The sequence below is a fragment of the Pleurodeles waltl genome, chromosome 11 (genome assembly GCF_031143425.1).
Source record: "Pleurodeles waltl isolate 20211129_DDA chromosome 11, aPleWal1.hap1.20221129, whole genome shotgun sequence".
Taxonomy (NCBI): domain Eukaryota; kingdom Metazoa; phylum Chordata; class Amphibia; order Caudata; family Salamandridae; genus Pleurodeles; species Pleurodeles waltl.
In genome coordinates this window covers 168,786,082-168,808,282 of record NC_090450.1, presented here as the reverse complement: position 1 = coordinate 168,808,282, position 22,201 = coordinate 168,786,082, and the positions used below count along the sequence as shown (strand labels likewise).

Here is a 22,201-nt window from a genome sequence, read left to right as displayed (position 1 = left end):
CTCTAGTTACAGCGGTCAGAACACTGTCAGCTTGACAGAGTACTTGAGACCACTGCCACTGTGGTTTAGCGGTAATACAGTTAAGATCTAAATCAGGCACATTGTCAAAAAGATCTGACTAATTTAAATTGCATATTTTGCAGTTTAAACTGAAAAGATGTGTCCTTTCATACCTATGACAATTAATCTCTTGAGTGCAGCAGTCATCGATATTCGAATAATCACAAACTAGCATTTTTTCCTATATTACTTACTTTTAGTCAGTTTAAAATATTTAAATGGAATTAAAAGACAAACTAGAAAAAATGCATGCTCTTTCACATAGGTTTTTCTTTTCTGTCTCGTCTGAATTCCTCCTGTGGAGCTTGACTGCAAACCAACAACGTAGAAACCATCCCCTCACTACAGGGTACCGCTACTAAAATGGGGCCATGAGGGCATGGTTTTATCGAAGCAGCCCATCCCTCTCTGAATGTCTTATGGCCTGCAGTCTACGAAGAAAATGCCAGTTTGGCAGAATGGCTTGTTTTTGGCAGTATTTTCCTTTAGTTCCAAATCTTTTTGTGATTTTTAAAAGACAGCATAAAAAAGTATATTATAGTGGTATATATATATATAGAATAAATATGCTAAAACAATGAAATACCTTAATTGGATTATAAATATACCTAAAATAACTAGGAATCATGTAGCTAGGAGAAAAGGAAATGTTGAATATGGACAAACAAGAGCTACCTCATATGCCACAGACTTTAAATTACAGTAATAGGAAACAACACATGCATTAAGAGATATATCATATGCATATAGCAATAAATCAAATGGTCCCCAAAACATTTGAAACATTGGAGGAGTTTCACATGTTCCTCTAAAAGATAATTGAGCTTCACATTTAGCACATGTAACCCAAGACCATCAGGTATGAACAGTGAATGCTTCAGTGGCTTTACAATTAGTCATGATGGATTTAATAGCTCTAGAGATTGTGAGGTAAAGAAGGTTACTATGGGAATCTGTTGATTTGGAAGACAGTGCAGTAGATCTACAAATAACCATGCTGTATGTGAGGCTATCAGTGATGGGAAGTATTTTGATTTCAATATATTAAACATTTTTCCAAACCTGCAATATTACTGTACATTCAATCAAAATGTTTTAAAGACCCTTCATGTTAAAAGGGGGATTAATAGGCTTAGCAGTATATTATTTACATGCAGTCCATAAACAATTCAATAAGATAAAAGCATTTGTTTAAAGTCACAGGAAACCAACCCTTTTTATTTGTCAGGCAAATGTACTTCCAGTCATCCAGGGAAAACTCAGTAGACAGTCATGTATTCCAGTAATTACTAAGAAAATTGACAGATAGTTTTTAATTGTTTGCAAAACTTAGAAACTATATGCAGAGGAGCAGAAAAGGCCCTAATACAAATCTTTGACTCAGGGGTGGTATTTTGGGGTAACAAATTTGGAAAATAATGAAGTATAGCATTATTTAGAATATCATACTTGTGGACTGCTGTATCAGGTAACAATAGCTTACATTGTAATCCAGAAAATGACAATAAAACTATGTTATCTTAGATATCTCCAAGGTAGAAAATACTAGTATTTATCAATGATTTCCCAAATTTGATGATGTGATTCAATTTTATCTCTGGATTGGGCCATAGAAATAGCTTAATAGAGTCTGGGATATGTGAGGATAGAGAAATCAAAATCATGTATAATTAGTTTGGTAGATGTGATAATGGCAGGGGATTTAAGAAGTGTGTCAGAGTTAGTCAAAGATAATAATGTCTGTAAAGGAAATGGTGAGACCCAATGTTGTTCCACTTGGAGCAAATTAGGTGAACAAACAGTGTCAATTCATGAAAACCGAAGTGAAACTTGTTTTAAAATAAATGTTTTATGATAATTGAAAAAATCTGGTAAACCAAATCTTCCATTAAATTTGTAAAGTTTGAGTCTGTAATAGCAAAGTCATGGTGGTTTATGATGTAAAAGAAATTTGAAGGCAATGCTATCTAGTTTGTTATAGAATATGAGAAGTAATTGTAACGGAAGCAGTGATAAAGTGCAAAAGTTAACCGGAGCTGGCACCATTTTAATAGCTTCAAATTTACCCCACCATGATAAGTATAATAGAGACCAATTGTGAGTTTTATCTTTAACTTTAGTAATCAAAGAATCACAATTTAAAGTAATTAAATCTTTATGAAAGTGTAAAAATTGGATTCCTAAATATTTTTCTTTCTCTTTTTGACAAAAGATATAAGTATTGTCTAACACATCTGGGGTGCAATGAACCTTGAGGGGAAACATTTTGCTTTATTAGTATTTAAGGTGTTTCCTGAAACATAAGAGTATTTGTGTATGTGATTTTGTACTGCAGGTATAGAGGTGGTTGGGCTACTAAGGTGTAGGAAGACATCAGCTGCGTACACAGATGTTTTCAGTATAATAATTGCAATGTTAATTCCTGTAATTTCATAAGAATGTCGGATATTAGAAAGCAAGGGTTCGATGGCTACCAACAAAGATGGGGTGATAATGGACATCCTTGACTGGTGCCTCTATAAAGTAAAAAAAAAGAGTCAAAGAATTGACTGGTAATAAAAAGCCTTGCTGAAGGGAAACAATATAACACTGATACCATTTTAATAAATCCAAAATTAAAAGAAAATACTGAATGAAATGGGAATTGCCAATGAACTTTATCCATGATTTTTTCAGCATCTAGAGCATTAAGTCCAGGTGGTGAAGTATATGTAAGAATGGCATCTATTACATGAAACAGAAGTTTTGTGTTTTTGTCAAAAAATCTATTTTTTGTGAAATCTGTTTGATCTATATGTAGAGTAATGATAAAATGTTGTATCATCTTGTGGCCAGAAATTTGTCAAATACTTTACAATCTTGATTTATGAAAGAGATAGAGTGATAGTTAGGACCATATTTATACTTTTTTTGCACCCAACTTACGTCATTATTTGACGCTAAACCGGGCAAACTTACAAAATATGATTGTATTTTGTAAGTTTGTGCCACTTTTTCGTAATAAAATGATACAAATGTGGCGCAAAAAAGTATAAATATGGGCCTTACTTTGATCCTTACCTGGTTTAGGCAATAATGTTATTAAAGCTTCAGTGAAAGATCACACAACCATACCTGGTTTACTGAAATCGGTAAATATGAGATGTATATGGGGAGTAAGGACATTAAAGAATGCTTTATTACATTTTGCAGGGATATCATCTGATCGCAGGGATTTTTGAGGTTTCAGTGAATAAATAGCTGTTAGAATTTCCTCCCCAGATAAGGGAATATCTAGTTTGGACTTGTCATGTTGGGAGAGATGAAAAAGGTTAGCAGTGTTTAAAAAGGTAGCTATCAATTGAAAGACAAGGAAGTCAGGTTTGTTATGTGATGATGAATAAAACTGAAGGAATTCATCAACAATCTCAGGAGGAGATGAAGCAATCGTACCATTATCTCTATTAATAGCAGGCATTTGAGTTGTATCTTTTTGATGCAAAGATAGCTAGCTAACAATTTCCCACATCCATTAAATCGCAATTTGGCGTTTTGGTTTCAAAGTTCCACTCCATCTCTTTTACTTAGCAAAGAATTATATTCATATCTAGGTTTTTGTAGTATAGTTTTAAAATTAATATTGGTATAAGAGATTAATAACATTTCAAATTTAGCAATGTGTTTCTCCAAATGTAATAGTTTTACATTAAATGCCTTGTTTTTTTTAGCCATTCTAGCTTTAAAGACTTCCCATTGTATATAGGAAATGTTACACCTTCGTGGTTGAGGGAAAAATAATCTTGGATAGCGGATATTAAGGTACCTTTATGAACATCTTGAAAAACAGTATCAACATTCATGTGCCATCCAGAATGAGCAATGGAAGATTTATTGACTTGCAAACATAGTGAAATCATTGCATGACTGGAAATGTCAATATGTTAGATTGAAGGCTGAATTATAGATTTTACCAAGTCTCTGGACACCAGTAAATAATCTAAGTGTGAATGAGAATTACAACGATTGGAGAGAAAGGTAAAGTCTTTATGGGTAAGGAAATGTAATCTCCAAATGTCAGCAAGTTGTGTATCTTTAAACAGTGTTTTAAGCAAGTAAAAAGCTTTTGGAGGTGTACATTTAGTGGAGAAAAGTCTATTCAAGAGGGGATCACATATGAAATTACAATCCCCCCCCAACAAGAATATTTTCAGAGATAATGTGATTCCAAAATGTTGGATCATCAACTTTTGGACCGTATACATTAATCAAATGTAATACAGTTGTCACCAAGTTTCACTTTAACAAATAGGAATCTGCCTTCAGAATCCGAGTGCTCATCTAAAATGTCTAATTGATGTTTTTTTCAAAATAAAATTCCCACTCCATTGCAGTCACAGCTCACGTGAGGGAAAAGGGTTGGGACAGCGCGTGGCGGAGAGGGAGGAACAAAAAGAAAGAAATAATAATTTTTTTAAAAACATGTCTTTCTCTCCGTGCCATTCTGATCCTCCTCTGGCTGCCAGAAGTTGCAGGCACTGGCTGCCAGCCTTTCCTGTGGCCAATCCTAATGCTGCTCTCATGCATGAAACCAGCGTTAGGATTTGATAGAGCACTATGGCTTGGTGCGTCGAGGCAGAGTGGAAGTCTCTGCCTGCTGTCTCCAACCCAGCAACACAGTGCTGGGTTGGAGAGAGTCTAGTGTGCACGTGTGTGTGGCGGGCCCGAGACGGCCAGCAAAACATACATGTGCACTGAGGGGAGTGCTATGCACTCCCCCTAGGTCCCTGCCACACCCCAAGGCCCTGTTCTTTAACAACAAAATCATTATTGACATATTTTATTATGATTTTGTTGAAAACGTTTTGCAGTTACTGCTGCCAGCAGGGGTACTGCTCCTCGACCACAGCGGAGGGGCTGCCCCTGCTCCATTGTTCTTGCCCATTGCTATGGAAGAAAGTATCTGACCTATCCATTTCTTTCAGGTGGAAGCTCAAATTATTTCAGCAATATGTGTTTCTTGTAGTAAACATATGCCTGCCTTATGCCTAAATAATGAATCTATAATTTTCGAATGCTTCACAGGATGTAACAAACCTTTAACATTCAAAGAAACAATTTTAATATTATGAATATTATCCACAATTCAACATATGAAAGAAGAAGTATAAATAGGAGACAGTAGTAAGAAAGGCATGAAGGAAGCAGTGGAGACCAATGAAGTAGCTTAGGGATATAGAGCAACAAAAGAAAAGCACACATATATAAATTCTAAATAGAGAACTTAGACAATAAGGTCAGGAGACACACATGCATTGAGAAGATTAGCCACGTGATAAAAACCGTAGTAATAACGTCATATTGTTAGGGCTAATAAGTGAATAAGAAGCAGAGACCCCTTCATGGTCTAAGTAGGATCTGTTTATGGGTCCTGTGTACCTACTGACAGTAGGAACTGGCTATCCAAAATGTCTTGAAGATCTTCTGGGTGATAACATGATTTAGAGATGTCATCTTTCCAAATGTGCATGGTGGAAGGGTCAAAAAGCCCAGATTTGAATTCTGAGTTTCTAAGATTTGGTCATAAAGCTGTAAAGTCCTTATGGATGGCAACTTTTTCTCTAGCAAAGTCTTGATGGGTGAAGATTTTGCCATTAGCCATAAGAGAGGGAATTTCTTGCACTGCTTTGCATGTCAGAACAAGATGATGGTGACAAATAACTTTTAATATTACATGTCATGGTTTGGGTTGGTTAGGCTTATGATGAGACACAATATGATGCACTTTATCAGCTCAAATTTTTCTGCAAATTTTAATTTCAAGAGATTAGGCAGTAGATTCTGAAGATATTATATACAATCGCTACCCTCTATGTGTTCAGGCAAATTGAACATTCACTAGTAATGTTGCCTATTTCCATTTTCCAAATCCAACACCAGTTTATTCATAGGAGGAAATTTTGTGGCAAGTGGAACTTGTTAGACAATTTTTGCCTTATAGCGAATAATTTTAATTTTGTTATCTGTAACCTTCATGGAAAGACCAGACATATCCTTACAAATATTTTTAGTTTCATTAGCAATATTGTTAGTGCTAGATCTAACAAGAAGATTTCCTTCAATATAGTAGTAAGTGAAGGCTCAGTAAAGTCAGCAATTTTAGACTTAAGGTGCTACAGATACTGCTTGTACACTTTTATGAGCAGATGAAGATGTAGATTTGCCTTTCTTTTTAAGGAATAATTGAATGAATATATGTAATAGAAAAGAAAATGGTGACGTAAGTAAATAAGCCAAACCTATGGAAAGCTGATGGAATTCACAGGTGCAGCAGCATAAACTGAAAGTAGGAGGATTCAGGGCCTAGGCCGCACCTTCTCTTTGTGAACTCACCTTTTCTGGCATGACCTCTGGGGAGAGAGCAGAAATGAGCCTTGGCGAAGGTCCAGATGCTCCTAGGACCATGTAGACAAAGGACTCCACTTCAAAAATGGAATGGGAGACTCCTCATCACATGAGGGTAATGAGGGATAGGAGAATTATGTTTAGTAGCCCCAAAACCCTTTTGAAATAGCTCATTGTTTGACAGGTGTGCTGAAGCTCAACAGCGGGTGGCCATCTTGACTCACGCATTGCTGACCAGTGAAGTTCTGTCCCCCAAACTACTGGTACTATGATATGTGATGCACGTTGACTGGTAGAAGGTGGCCAAAAATCACCAAATGCAGTTGAACAGTCCTTGGAGGCCATATATACACCTAACTGCATAAAATTTGTAACATTTGACAATAAAGATATGCCTTGACAATATTTTTTATTTATGCAAGGAGTAATTTGTATAGCTTTCATATTTTTCTGGATTTACTAATTGCTGTGCTGATAAATGCATCACCATTCTTTTTTAGTGTCCCTCCAACTGCACTGTAACATATCTGTATGAATTTTGTACTGGACATGTCCACCTCATCAAAAGAGCACAACATCTGGAGCAATTCAAACTTACCATTCAAGTTCTTGATTACTAAAATGGATAGTTTTTGTTGATTTGATCTTGTATTTCTATTTTTTAATGGGTTACCTCTGTAAAGTACCTTTATTATGTTCAGCATATGCCTTCCAATAGATTCTTGGTGGTAGTCATATCTACTGGCTTTGGTTTGATTGTGTGATTGTGTGATGTTCCAGGTGTCTTGTGTGTTGATTTGTGTACTTTCTTTATCAGCTTGAATGAAAAAGTAGGAGGCTGTAGCTGGTTATGGTACTTAGCACATAATCAGCAAACGATGTGACCTTTTTTTGTGATTATTTTGCTACTAGATTTGTTTTTCAACATTGCACATGAGAAACAAGTCCAGCATGTGGCTTACTGAGTGTCTATGCTTTTTCACCTTATCATTTATGTCTACTGCATGTGATTTATCGACAGAATGCTTTTTTTGGCAGCAAATGATTCCCTCAAACACACATATTCACCCAATGTATCAGTGAATGAACATTAAGTTAACCACACTCTTCAGTTGGTCTTCTCTATCTGCAACCTGTGCACACAAGCATTGTCCTACTCATTCCATCACATTATCTTTTTTGGAATTCACATTTCCTTCACCAAGCTAGGAGATTTTATCACTTGCAAATTATTTTCCATTAAAGGTGTCAATAAACTTTATTTTCCAAAGGCATGCTGCATCAGCCTTTACAGAAACACTAAAGCCTTTCTTTTGCAATTGTTACTTTACATTTCACTAGCCGCTGAAAGTCCTAGCTATTCAAATATTATATTCAAGTCACCTTCACAAGAAAGTAGCAATCTGTTCTATATAGATTCTGTTGATGAATGCAAATATCCCTATGTATTTTAGGAGCCGCAGAAGAAATCAGGAATATTTTTCTTCTTCACCAAGATGGACAAATGACATCATTTCTTTATCACCAAGATCTGTGACATCTGGCAAGATGTGAATCTTCCCACTCAGCTCCTTCCTCATCAGTATCTACATAAAGGAATACACCCAGTACATTTTAATCATGTGTTTCCTCCTGTCTGTACTTGTGCCACTAAAAACACTCTCTAAAGTCATTGCCCTTCTGTCACTTGTATGAAAAAAGATCCCTTGTCCAGGGGATTGTATGACAATCTATGATATATGTTGGCTTCTTAGGATTTCTAAAATGAAACACCTCTTGCCTGCTGATCCCTTTAACCTCAGACCCATTTATACTGACTTTCGTAACAAAATGTTTGAAGGGATTATGAACAATCAAATCCAAAGACATATTAATTGCTAAATCTCATTTACTGGACTCAGTATGACTTCTACCCAGGACACGACACAGAACCACTGTTAACTATTCAGGAGCACATATTAAGACTTTATATGAAAGTCATCTGGCAGGTATGGATTTACAATATGCTGGCCAGGGCCTGGCCAGGGCATTAACTGGTTCATGTATTTCAATCTGGGTAGTGAAAACAAAACAAATTTAAACTCACTGTTCCCTGTCATCGGTGGTATGTCTGTTTTTTCAAGGAACTCAGGTCTCTCTTCTCTTCTTCAGTTTCCTCCAGATTCTTCTTTTGTTCATGAGCCAGGACCTTAACAACCAAACGTATACCAGTGACTCTCAGATGGATGGCAAGGTGAAAATAACCTCCAGCCAGCCAAGTCCCTGTTTCCCTTACACCATCCATTAGTAAAAGAATTGATGCCAGCTTGCCATTATCAGCATAAGACTGAGAGTCTTTGGAGAAGCTCAAAAGCAATAATTTTTCTTCTATTCAGTGGAGATATTCTTATTCCTTAAATAGTTAAATAACTTGATGCAAATTATTACCACAATGGTTCCCTTAGCTGCCAAATTAGTCAAGGTGTTGGGGCTTGCAATTTATATCTCTCTAGTTTCCATTTTCTCTACATGGAACAAAACATTTATTGATGGAAATGGCGTTTACAGTTGCTTCACAGAAAGTATGATGAAAATATTACAAGATGTTTTGGCAGTAATCATCCACGCAGATTTTTTTAATACCATTTTTGGTTTAAAATTTAACAATTGTTCCTTTACATTCAATAGTCTTTGTAGAACACTAAAACGGTGAAATAATCTCAGATTCCTGTAGCAAAATACAAACATATGAACAAGTTCATCAGCAGTTAGAATAATCCACTTACACACATAGCAACATGTCTAACTAGCCATCAGATGCCTTCCAGTGGCTCCTAGGTTCAAGCTGCATTAACATCAAAATAGTGATCATATGCACAATATAATTTAGAAGAGCTCCCTCAGCCATGCTTCCAAACAAACCACACTTAAAGTACTTTAAGAACCGGTCATGTCAATATCCTTATCACTAGGAAATCAATCTGTGTTAGCAGAAGAATATCTGGCCTTGGCACAAAGCTACAAGGGGTCCTTGAAATCTAAATCAATGTCATAGGGATGCATCCTTTGTACAATAAGAAGCTCCAATTTCAACATATTTTTCACAGTCATACATTCATAGACCCATAGGTTGCCTTCTCCTTGTATCCAGATTTTATGTTGCAGTTTGCAGATCAGAAGTCTTTCCTAACAAACATTTGTCATATCCTCAATTGCAGTAGACTACTGCTTCAACAAAGGAACTTTTAAATTATTTTACACCAGAGGGCAAGATACTCAAATGCTAACTTGCTTGTGTTTGGTACTCTCATTCTTTCTCCTCAAATTTCATATTTCAGACTTGAATTTGTATAAAAAAGTACTAAAATATCAGATTTTCATTATGCTTAATAATGTACACTGCACCACTTTCTCCTTTGTCCCACTATAGTGCAATGCATAATTACAATGAAGAAAGAACACTGTGGTTTACTTTTCTGTATTTTGGTTTGAAAAAGGTTTTCACTAAGACCCAGAAAAGTCAGGAAACATAAAATTAGATAGCTACATTGGCATAGCCATATACATCTTTTCATAGCAGTCCTTTGGAGCTTGTGTTTTGGAGGTAAGAGTTCCACACTTTTCTAGCATAGAAAAGGAATTGTTTCAACAGGCCTACATTGGACCAGCCTGAGCAAACAGTGAGTTTATCACAAACCCATATTCCTGGCAGCACTAATAGATTTATTTTGGTAAACATGCTATTATCACTAAAATGGTTTAAAAGTAATTATCAACATGTGTATGGCCAGACTCTTCACTGCAAATGTGACAGAACCACGCATGGCTTCACAGTGCGGTCGGAATCACGACCGTGTCTTAACCACGCATTCCTTCACCACACATGCCTTTACAACGAATTTCATTGTAAGAGCATGCTTAGTAAAGGTATATTTGGTAACACCATTCGTGATACAAACACCCGAACCCCTCGCAGCTGCCCTAAACCCTAAAGCCTACCCTGCCATGTCCTAAAAACTACCCTAACCCCCACCCTAAACCCTAAAAGCTACCAAACCCTGTCCTAAAACCTACCCCGCCCTGTCCTAAAAACTACCTTGACCCCCAGCCCCCACCATAAACCCTACCCTGTACTAAACACTACTGCACCCTGTCCTAAAAACAACCCTGAACCCCACTCCACCCTAAACCCTAGAACCTCCCCTTCCCTTTCCTAAATACTACCCCAACCTCACCCAAACCCTTAAACCGACCCTGTCCTAAAATTACCCCACATTGTCCTAAAAACTATCCCGATCCCCCGCCCTAAACCCAACCACCTACCCTGTCCTAAAAACTACTCCACCCTGTCCTAAAACCTACCCCAACCACCGCACCAAACCCTAAAACCTACTCTGTCTTAAAAAAGATCCCACCCTGTCCTAAAAACTACCCCAACCCAGCCCCAAGCCTTAAAACCTACCCTGTCCGAAAAACGAATCCACCCTGTCCTAAAAACGACCTTGACTCCCCCACCACCCTAAACCCTAAAACCTACCCTGTCCTAAAAACTACCTCACCCTGTCCTAAAAACTACCCCGACCCCCCGCCCTTAACCCTAAAGCCCCCCAGTTCCTCTTCCGGCTGTTCGTCCTGGGGGCCTGAACTATGCAAATGCATGGTGCCTTAACCATGCATTTGCGTGGTTCAGGCATATGCGTAGTTCAGGGCAGGCTTAGGAACGCTTGCGTGCTTACAGGCTGCGTGGCTCCGGCTGCATTGTAAAGGCCTCAACCCAACAAACACTCCCTACGATTAGACTGCTGAGTGACTACAATACTGTCTCAACTGATATCAAGATAAGATTCGTTTTCTCTTTTTATGTACCTCAATGTTTAATATTGTGCAACTCCCTAACAGTAACTTAAACAAAGCCCTTGATATCTGTATGCATTACAACCTCCAATTGATAATCACTTAAAACTGGATATTAACCCATTCTCCTATTACCTCAAAAGTCTTGAATAGGTTCCAAAATAATGTTCACTCATGGATTCATTACTAGCCTTTAACATAGCCTGCTAGTATCCTTCTTGCCTAGGTCTCGATTCTACACAAAATTACCAAATCTAAAAAGCATATCATCTTCACAGCACAAGAACTGTAGTGGCTCATGCTGCCCATTAGTTTTCTCTTACCTCTTTATGTAAAAGTAGAAGACAAAACACTGATCAGCCACAGAATGTCTGAAACAAAAATGTATCAGCTGCCATCCATCACAAAGACTTAGACCCTAGTCGAGGTGGAAACTGTTCCTCCTTCACGTCCACAGATCATATGTTGGAGAAACAAATTCACAGTTCAGGATGATTCACTCTGAATCTCTTTAACAAACACATCTTCAGTACTCCTGCTCGCAGGCTTCATTCAAATGTAATCAGTGCTGTACTATTATGGCACTCTACAGATTGAAGAATTAATTAACTCGGATCAGCCAAAACGTCCTATTTCATAAGAATCAGACTCCAATCTATACCAAACAAAAGAATCTGGTAGAGGCACATTTGCTGGATGACAGTGATATAAAACCAAAATAATAGTACTTGTGTCTATTGATATGCAAGTAAGATACGAACTGGGATTCTAAGGGGCATATTTATACTCTGTTTGCGCCGGATTTGCGTCGTTTCTTTTTACGCAAATTCGACGCAAAACTAACTCCATATTTATACTCTGGCGTTAGACGCGTCTAGCGCCAAAGTCCATGGAGTTTGCGTCGCTTTTTAGCGTGGACACCTACTTTGCGTTAATGATATGCAAGGTAGGCGTTCCCGTCTAAAAAATTGACTCCGAGGCATGTGCGCCGTATTTACACTCCCGGGCAAAAATCATGCCCGGGAGTGGGCGGGTCAAAAAAAATGACTTCCAGCCGCTTTTGCGTCGTTTTTTAGCGCCTGGTCAGGGCAGGCGTTAAGGGACCTGTGGGCTCGCAAGGAGCCCAGAGGTGCCCTCCCATGCCCCCAGGGACACCCCCTGTCACCCTTGCCCACCCCAGGAGGACACCCAAGGATGGAGGGGCCCATCCCAGGGAACATAAGGTAAGTTCAGGTAAGCAATTTTTTTTTTTTTTTTTGTGGCATAGGGGGGCCAGATTTGTGCCCCCCTACATGCCACTATGCCCAATGGCCATGCCCAGGGGACAGAAGTCCCCTGGGCATGGCCATTGGGCAAGGGGGCATGACTCCTGTCTTTGCTATGACAGGAGTCATTTCAATGGGGGTTGGGAGTTAAAAGAAATGGCGCAAATCGGGTTGAGGCGAACATTTTGCCTCAACCTGACTTGCCCCATTTTTTGGCGCCCAAGCTCCATATTCCCCTACGCCGCCGCTGCCTGGTGTACGTCATTTTTTTTCACGCACACCAGGCAGCTCCGCCGGCTAACGCCGGCTAACGTCATTGAATAAATAGGGCACCCGCATGGCGCTTCAGAATGGCGTTAGCCGGCGCTATTTTTTTTTACGCAACACTGCGTTAGCGCAGTTTTGCGTCAAAAAGTATAAATATGGCCCTAAGTATCGAATTTCAAATCTTATGCTGCTATAGTCAAAATCTCATGTGTCAAAAAATGCGCAGATATACGTTCAGTCTGCGGATGACCACATGAGGACAATATTAATGAGAAATCTTTATCCCTATAGCTTTTGGTTAATTCACCCTTGCATAGGGGAAACTACATCTAGAATTGCCTGGTCTGATGTCTACAGATTGAGATTTTAGCAAAAATATGCTCATCTAAACATGATGCTGGAAAGCATCCAACTGAATTACATCCTGTGCAGCAATAAGACGAATCTGCTGACAGTATGTTATACTGAGAAACTAACGGAATCGCAAAACATTTAAGAACGCTTTACACACTGATGTGAGAAGAACTCTTGCAGAATTTAACTGGCAACGTATCTCAGTTTTAGTTCTCTATTTCGTAGGTGTCACTTCCTTGCAATTCCTGGATTTGCTTGCTGTGTGGATACAGGCCTCAAAAGATAATGCATGTATTCTTTGTATGCAAGAAGGTGAAAATTAAAGAGAAACACTTTTTTGTGTTCACCTTTTCCACAAAATGGAATGAAAAATGCCCATAATGCAATGCATTGCTTATATGAATTTAAATGTATTCTTGTTTTTTAACTCTAGGTATAGGTATGACTAAGTCCTAAACTTCCAGAAGTAAGACTCACTTACTTAAGGAAAAACAGAGCGTGCATCAGGTCCTGAATAACTATTTATTACTTTGTTTATACTCTACTGGAATAGAAAGAGGCATAGCCTGCCCATGGTATATCACAAGTGGGAAGTGGTGGCAGGGTCGACTCCATCTCTATATCGCTTGAAGGATATTGTTCATCCCTTTTTCATGCCATTGCTCTAGGTTGTCAAAGGTGTACTGGGTTTCCCTTCATTCATACTCCTCTGTCTGGTGACTGCATCTCCTTTATGCTGTTACTAAGGGCTGTGGAGCTCATTGAGCAGGAACATTCTAAAAGATGCATACTGACAGTCCTTGATCGCCTGTGCTCTCCCATCCGAGAGATGGAAACCTGCAGTCCCACCACCTGTTTTGTACCTGCTTTGTGTGTGATGAAGTGTAATGCAAACACAGATCATTAAAGAACACTACATCACAATGCAGTAGCAGGACACGTCTGCTCCCAGAAGCCATCTATCTCTCCAGTCGCTTTTTTACTGTTGCTTTGCCATTGAACTTGTGCAGCTCTCTGCTACCTTTTCGTTACTTCTGCTATATACAAAGACCACACACATACACACATACCTTCATCTATTTATACATTGCTCTTACAGATGATGTATGTGTTCTCGTGGAGATTGGGAATCTTATAATGCTTAGATCCATGCACGTACTGTACTTGTTGTATGTGTGCATGTGTGTTCAGGGAAAGAAAAACCCATATGTAATACCCATTCTGATGTTGGTGTATTTGTGAGGAAAGCTTAAACTTCTCATTCTCATGTGGTACCACTTCTGTGTGGGTAAGGGGGTGCAGCAGCATGCACTGTTGCTGCTTCTCTTGCTTTATTATTTCCATATGTTTAAAGCAAAATTGCACCCTGTGCGGCACCCTTCTGACCCGGTGTACCCTTAATTCTTCTTCTTTGCATCTCCATTTGTGTCATGCTCTTCTCCGTTCACTCTGTGCCCCACCACCCTCTGCTCCACTCAATCCGGGTGTGCGGGGAATCCTTGAAGAGTTGATACCTATAGGCTATCAGTTCTTCGTTCCACATGATACCATGTGATGCCTATTCTGTGTGCGCGATGGACGTTTTACGGCTGATGTTCATGTGGTTTGTGTTCTCTGTGGGTGTGTGATGCACGGACTCTTTACTACAACCTGTGCTATGCCTGTCCTATCTGTGCAAAGTAATCTCAGAGACTGAGTTCCCCATACACTTTTGCGTGATCACCACACTTCACATACAAAACAGGTACTACATAGGGAGCAGTAATGCCAGTGTTAATCAGCACAGCTGGTATAGGACTGGTGGCCACCGTGTAGCTTTCTCATCTGCACAGAAAATGGACAACAGATGAGGGAGCCTTGCAGTTTTCCACTGTGTTTGGGAAATACGCATCTGCTATCATGACCTGTGTGATACCTTTTCTTCTCATTACTCAAGCTTGCAAAATTCGTTTCACTATACCTATTGCCAATGCTTATAACTGCAAAAAAAATAGGAAGTTAAGTTCAACAAAAAGTAGTTTACATTGTTAAATATCTAACATGACCTTGGCTGTCTTAAATGAATTTCCACATGTCTTGCTGAAACTGACACTGCAGGATAGGTTAAGAAATACTTTTTTCCTTGCAATTAATGTCTACTAATAATGGCTCAACTGAGAGTAAAGCCAACCAAGTGTATTGGCATAAGCAATCATAAAACCATTTTAAACGGACAGATGTGTTTACACATGATTGCTGTAAAGTGGTGCCTGCTATCAGGTTCTGTGCATATAACAAATGTCTTTTTGACCAAGGACGAATTTGCACTGAAACAACTCTAGAAATCACAGCAAATGAGGATTTATGCCAATGTTTTCAGGAGATAAAGTGTAGTTCATTGTCTAGGGAACAAGTGAATAGGTATGAGTCAGATATATTTCTATAGTCAATAAAGACCAAAACAACTTAGATATGATATCATTGTAATATTACTCTAAAATATATTTTTGCTAAGATCACATGGAGTTATATTTGATAGGTGTCTGATTCGCCGGTTAGTAAATGATCAAGGGCAGAGAGACATAGTATGAGTTAATTTATAAAATTAAAAAGGAATTATTCTCATGTGTTTTATTCATTTGATTTGTCTGCTTGCCCCTTTAATGTTTTGGATACCCTTTGGTGTATTGTAATTAAGAGTTTGCCTGGCCTTTTTATTATCCCTGCTCCTCTGCCTTTCATTTAATATTTACCTTTTTTGCTGCCATGCATATTTAGCTAGTAGCGACTGACCTTTCCAGGATGGTTTTAATTTTGTTTTTGTTTACTAGTTTGTCCCTTTGGTGTTTTTCGTCTGCTCTTGGGTTATTTTCTTTGGTGTTTCCTGAGCCTTCACTGTTTAATACGAGGCCAGCAACTGTTCGAGTGGCTCTTATATTAATTCAATTTTAGAACTTGGTTATTTTTCTTTGCTTGACAAACACATTATTGGTTTGCTTTTCCTGCACACATAAATTGCTCGAAGTCCTTGTTAGCCAATATTTTCTCAGTGGGACTCTTGAACAGTGTCTGGACTCATTTTCGTTTTTTTCCACGCAATGTACATGAAGTCACAAGGATTGAGCATGTGGAATTGCTGAAGTTGGGGCTAGGCGAATGAAAGAAGTATGCAAAGAACATGCCTCCTGAATGAAATTTAGCTTTCTCACATTGAGACTTCATTAACTGTTGTTTCCATTGTTGGTGCACAGATGATCATTAAAACAAAGTGCATTTTGTTCAGCTAGCACTTTTAGCGAGCTGTGGGCCATGTAAAAAGGTTTAATTTTGCAAGTTCTACTACCGAATCTTTGAAATTCACTATTAGGAAATCACAAACTCCGACGTACTGATATATCCTTGACACCTTTAGCGATTCCTAATAGGCTCTCGCGCTCTGAATACATTTCCCATGCACCTGTGTTCCCGAATTCCAAGTGCGTTTTCTTTTTCTCCACAGTATGGTCTTTAATGTAAGGTCGGGTGACCGTCGGGGAGAGAGGGCACGGGTGGAGTGGGATTGAGCTCTCACTTCTGCACCTTCTAATGTATTTACCTCACTGAGTGAGAATAAAAATGTGTAGTTTATTTCTTTCTCTCATCAGTGCCGTCTCGTTCACTCCCTGGCTGTTGCTTCAATTGGATATGTTTCGCACACCTCGGTGGTTCACTCACTCCCCTTCATCACCCTCACGCACGTCTCGCTCACTCCCTGGCTGTAGCCCAGCTCCACACAAAGGCTGGTAAGAGGGGAGGTGGCTCGGTACCGGGACGGTCTCTTTGGAAGCGGGAGCACTCTGGCTGTGAGGCCTATTCATGAATGTTTAGTTGCAAAATAACCTTCCTTTGCTGGAGGGAAAGGCACGCACGGATTGCATTTATGTCGATGGCCTGCTCCCTCTCCACACAGGACTTAGAGGGCACTATTTTGCTATATAGCGCTCACGGATTTTGTAATGTGGGGCCCTAGGCCCTCATGCTGGTAAATGAGGTGACGCAGACACGGTGGTAGGGTGGTATTAAACTGGCCACAGGCACGTGCGCCCGGTCTCTTTTATTGGCAGGGTCACCTGACTGGTGACGCCTGTGTTGGGTGGGTGTGGGTTACACAAGTAAGACCAGCCCTCAGCAGAGTGGCTGGCAGAAACACTAGAATGAGTCCAGCTGGACTCTACATCCCTCCCAAACTTTATTGAGGAACCAAACAAAAGTCCAACCTGTAAAAGAAACAATAACAAAGCACCACAATCATTCTCTCGGCCTCGAAAAGGCAGACTGCAGAATTGCAGTGGACATGGTGCAGCTGGGAGCACCCGGACACCTCCGCACGAGTCCATAATTTAACCAGGTACAGCTGGGCATGAACACTGTGTGGATGAAGTCCAGATACTTCAGCTGCTTGTCCACGACCTCACAGTTCGCGGGATATTGTCGACCCGGTCCTGCCTGGGCTCTTGTGGTCAAAGTCTATTTACAGTTTCTGATGCGGGTGCATCTGGAGCAGTGGGGAGTCCACTGTACACAGTTCTGGACGGCATTCTGACTCTGGAGATTGTCTACCTCCTAAGACTGCAGATGACGTGACGGCCTGGGGCGCCTGGAAGTCCAGCGGCAGAGCAGCGGCAGTCTTCCCTCTCGTGCCAGACCTCCATCAAGCAGGAGTCTCCTCGAGGCCCTTCCGCGGGCTTCCACGGGACTGTGTGGGCTGTGCTTGCCTATCTCAGGCCCAGCAAAGACTTCTCAGAGGAACAGCCTACATGACCACATCCTAGTCTCGCATGGAGCCACAAGGGTTGTTGATGCAGGGTCCGCTTGTTCGAGCCATCTGGATTCAGGTGCTCTGGCCATAGTGCAAAGTCTTCAGGTGACCAGTCTCTCGATATGAGACCTCCGTGCTTCCGGATGCCTGACGTGGAGCTGTCTCAGATGCATTCTCTCTCAGCGATATTCCGCTCTCACAGGAATTTGTTGGAGGCCCTTGTCCCTGGATTGCGGCGGGACTTCGTGGGCTGTGCGGGCCAACGTCGGCCACGCCAAAGGAGTTTCTCTGAACTCCCAACAGGGCCACGTCCTAGTCTTGTGCAACCCCAAGGGTGGATGGTCCAAATGATCTGGTCTGCTCTCACCGGCAGGCGTCTGGTTCACAGAGCTCATGGCAAGTGTTCAGATGATAAGTTTCTACGTTGCCAGACATGCCTTGTCAGCATCGGTTCTTGTTGCTGACTGTCTCCACTCAGGTGGTGCTGTGCTCCTCCTTCGATGATTGGGCGATGCACCACATCATGATGATGATGTTTTTTTTTTTTCCTTTTGCAGATCAAACAGGTGGCGGCGGCTTCGTCAGCGGAAGGACCACTTGATGGACATAGCGGCCATGGCGGGTCTTGTGTGGCCTGTGCAGTCGGCGTCAGGGATGCCATCACAGCCAAGCAGCCGGTGACAGGTCGGTCGTACTGGGAAGCGTGGGGGACCACCCGCATCGCTGTCTTCAGTGACGTCTGCTCACTCCGGTGACTGTCTTGTACTGATGGGTACCTCCTCATCTGCTCGCACGAGTCCTCAGTTGTGTCACTCTACTTCCTTCCACTTTCACACCTGCGATGGAGTTGATCTGTGGTGTGACCGGTCTGTCACAAACCTCTCCGCATTTCTTGTTGGCAGTGTGCCACACTCTCTTCTCCCTGGTGTGGCGTCGTGCCACAGGTCACATGTTGCGGCACATGGACCTATCACTGCACCTTTGCTGGTGCATCTTCCTCGGTCGTCCTTGATGTGGCGTTGTGCCACAGGTCGCATGCTGCTTCACATGGACCTATCACTGCACCTCCTCTGGTGCATCTTGCTCGGTCCCAGCCTCTCACAGGCTGAGTCCTGCGGGTAGGACATGATCTGCTCTTCAGGCAGACCTCTCCCGGTCTGGTCCGTTCCCGGATCCTCACGGTGGACCTCTCTCTGGCAGGAGGGTCCCCGCTCTCTTCCTCCTTCTCTTCACTCGAGGGCGCCACTTTTGCTCCTCGAGGCTGCGCTGTTACGGCGCTCACTCCTGCCATCTGCTCTGGCAGGGTTGGTCAGTTCAGATGACCTGCTCACTGATGGGCCAACATTGGCCATCTTCCATCGCTGTGCGGCCAGCTGACATGGCCTCTTGTCCCGTGCGTTACGTCACGCTCTCGGGTACTCTCTCCATCTTCACGGACTTTTACCCATGTCGTCACATTCTCGGGCGCAGCTCTCTGTGCACGCTGCGCACGTGTCAGTCTCTTTTTTTTTTTCTGGGCGTCCTGTGGCAACGCCTGGCATGTCCCTTTCTTGTCCTGCGGTGATTCTTGTCCTGCGGTGATGTCCATCACTGCTGGGGCATGTGGCGTTCTCTCGTTGGTGGCGGTGGACGGCCGCCAGGGGCTGCGCAGACCATGCGCACTTTCTTCGTACCTCACGTGGCACTTGCGTCCGTTTCCCACTGTTGCAGCTTGGCAGGGACAGCTGCAGTCTTCTCCTTCCCTTTTGCAGCGTCGCCCGCGTCGCTTTCTTCTTTTTCGCCGTTTCCGTCTTCTGCGCCGTTTCTGTCCACGGGCGCATTCTTGGTGTGGAGCAGTCACTTTCTGAAGGTGCTGCTGTAAACTTGCCTTCTTCCAAGCTTGTTTTCCCTTTAAAACAGAAATAGGGTGCAATACCAACTCTGTCCACTGGATGCCAGTAGTGCACTTTTTTTTTCTAGCTTCAAGACAGTCTTTCCAGTTACCAGCCTCGTTTATTTCAACAGATGCCGGTGAGGAGGGCATGCTGCTGGGAGGACTCCGTCATGCTGGTGGGGGCTGCAGGTAAGTGCAATTTTATTTATTTTCTATCTTCTCTCCCTTTTCTCTTTGTTTTTTTTTTCCTTCCTTTCCAATTTTTTTCTTTCAACCTGCACAGCCTCGTTTGAAGAGGCATGCAGATGGCACCAACGTCAGTGAGGGGGGCGTGGGGGCGCTCCGGGCAAAGTTTTTTTTTTTTTTTCTTTAGGTGCGTGTGAGCACCTCTCTTCTTTATTCATTTCTGGGAGGTGGGGGCCCGGCCCTGGGCACCTGGTGCGTGTCTGCCCCATCGGGGACCTTACGTTGCGGCTGCAGCAGTCCTCCGTGCTGCGGCCGTTTTCCGGCATTTTTGTGGTGGGGGTGGCCCTGGGCATTTTCTTAGGTGCGCAAGAGCACCATTGTTAAAATGAAAAGGGGCGACCGGCCCCGGCCACACTTTTCCAACTTCTCCTCATGGCGCACGGTGCGCGACAGCGCCACTTTAAAAGAAAAAAAAGTAAAAACGGTGCCGGTCATTGGTTTTTTTTTTCTTGGTGCCCGATCGCACCATGTACATCACACGCGGCCGCAGCTGCAGCTGCATGACACGCTGCGGACTGCCTTCTTTTCCTGGGGCGACCGGCCCCGGACACATTTCCGCACTTTCTTCGAGGGGAGGGGGGGCGGCCCTAGGCATTCCTCTTTGTTTTCTTCGGTGCGCGTTTTTTCTTTTTGGCCATTCATTTCTTCACGGCGCGCGCAACAGCGCCTTCTACCCATGTGCTGACTCTGGGGAGGGCGCGCTCAGGGCAATTCCTTCTGGGGGCACAGGGAACACAAGCCTCACAGCGCTTTATTTACTTTCAGCACCGCAGCCGTTTTGGCAGCGCTGCGGGACGCTGTCATCGACAGCACTCACCCCCTTCTTTGGCACCAATGGAGCTGGGGCTGCGACGGCCTCACTTCTCCTCTTTCTTCCACCGAGTTGAATCCATGTCTGCGACCACGTGGGGTTTCAGATCCCACCTTCGTCGCCAATGTAATGTGGGGCCCTAGGCCCTCATGCTGGTAAATGAGGTGACGCAGACACGGTGGTAGGGTGGTATTAAACTGGCCACAGGCACGTGCGCCCGGCCCCTTTTATTGGCAGGGTCACCTCAGCAGAGTGGCTGGCAGAAACACTAGAATGAGTCCAGCTGGACTCTACAGAATTCACTTCACTAGTACACCAGATACTTCTCAAGCTACCAGATGTTTGGGTTTGCGTTTCAAGTGCTGATTTTATTCTGATTGATAGAAGCCGTTTAAGGTGGACTATCAGGGCCTGTGTAGGCTATGTTGAATATTTGTGAAGGGTCCACATGTAAGTTTGAACATGGATGTCAACGACGACAAGACTGGATGGATTTTCATACTTTTGAAGCATGTTGGCAAGCTTTTTATACTAGCCTTCCCTGTGTGATCTTGGGCAAATCACTGTATTTCTTAGTGATCCTTTTCGCTGCCACCAACTTGAACCGTGACAAAAGCCCAAACAACCCTAGTAGACTCCTAGGACTACCAAGGAGTTACAGTGCAGTAAACATGTACCATCCCTCGCTCGCCCCATCATATAAAATATGTTCACACTTTTATTCACCCTCAATACGCCTAGATGTAATTGTGTGCTTTATATTGTACCATAATAACTAATTTGTATATAGTGCGTTTTATTGCATTTTTGGCTTTTATGCACACAGTAAATAAATAGCTTCCCTATCACCCAATGTGATAGTACTTAAATCGGCTTTGCTAGGAGTCGACTTATGGCCTTAAACATTTTGCCATTTATTGCTGGGGTAGGAGGAGTACAATGAGGGCTTGTTTGGTCTGTGTTAATTAAACTTAATATTTGTGTAGATGACGTGATGGAGCTGTCTTGTTAAAACAGAATATCTATCTATCTATCTATCTATTTATCTATCTATCTATCTATTTATCTAGCTATCTATCACACTTTTGTACTTCCGCTAACTTTTTCGGTCTACCTTCATATACTGTTTCTAGGACTGGAGGTTTAAAGGTATAACCACTTTTTCGTTAGATTTTTTCCTTTTTGATTAAGTGCATGCATGCCCGTTCAGCAGCAGAAGTCAGCCAGCTTGAAAGTGTGGATCAATATACAAATGGCATAACAGTGGTCTTGGCTGTTCGTTGTTCTCCGGAGGCCCTGTGGATAATTCTGATCGAAGGGGAGAACTGCGGCAC

At 42.0% G+C, this 22,201-nt stretch overlaps 1 protein-coding gene across 2 annotated transcripts in view; it reads right to left on the bottom strand.

Annotated features, from left to right (window-relative positions):
• The window catches only part of LOC138265539 (P2Y purinoceptor 12-like), a 393,379-nt gene that overhangs the window by 334,299 nt on the left and 36,879 nt on the right, over positions 1–22,201 (bottom strand). The window contains exon 2 of one of the 2 annotated variants that reach the window (XM_069213349.1): positions 8,528–8,629. The exons of the other annotated variant lie outside the window; for it this stretch is intronic. The gene's annotated coding sequence lies outside the window, so the exon portion shown is untranslated. The remainder of the gene's footprint in view (positions 1–8,527; positions 8,630–22,201) is intronic. 2 annotated transcript variants of the gene reach the window in all.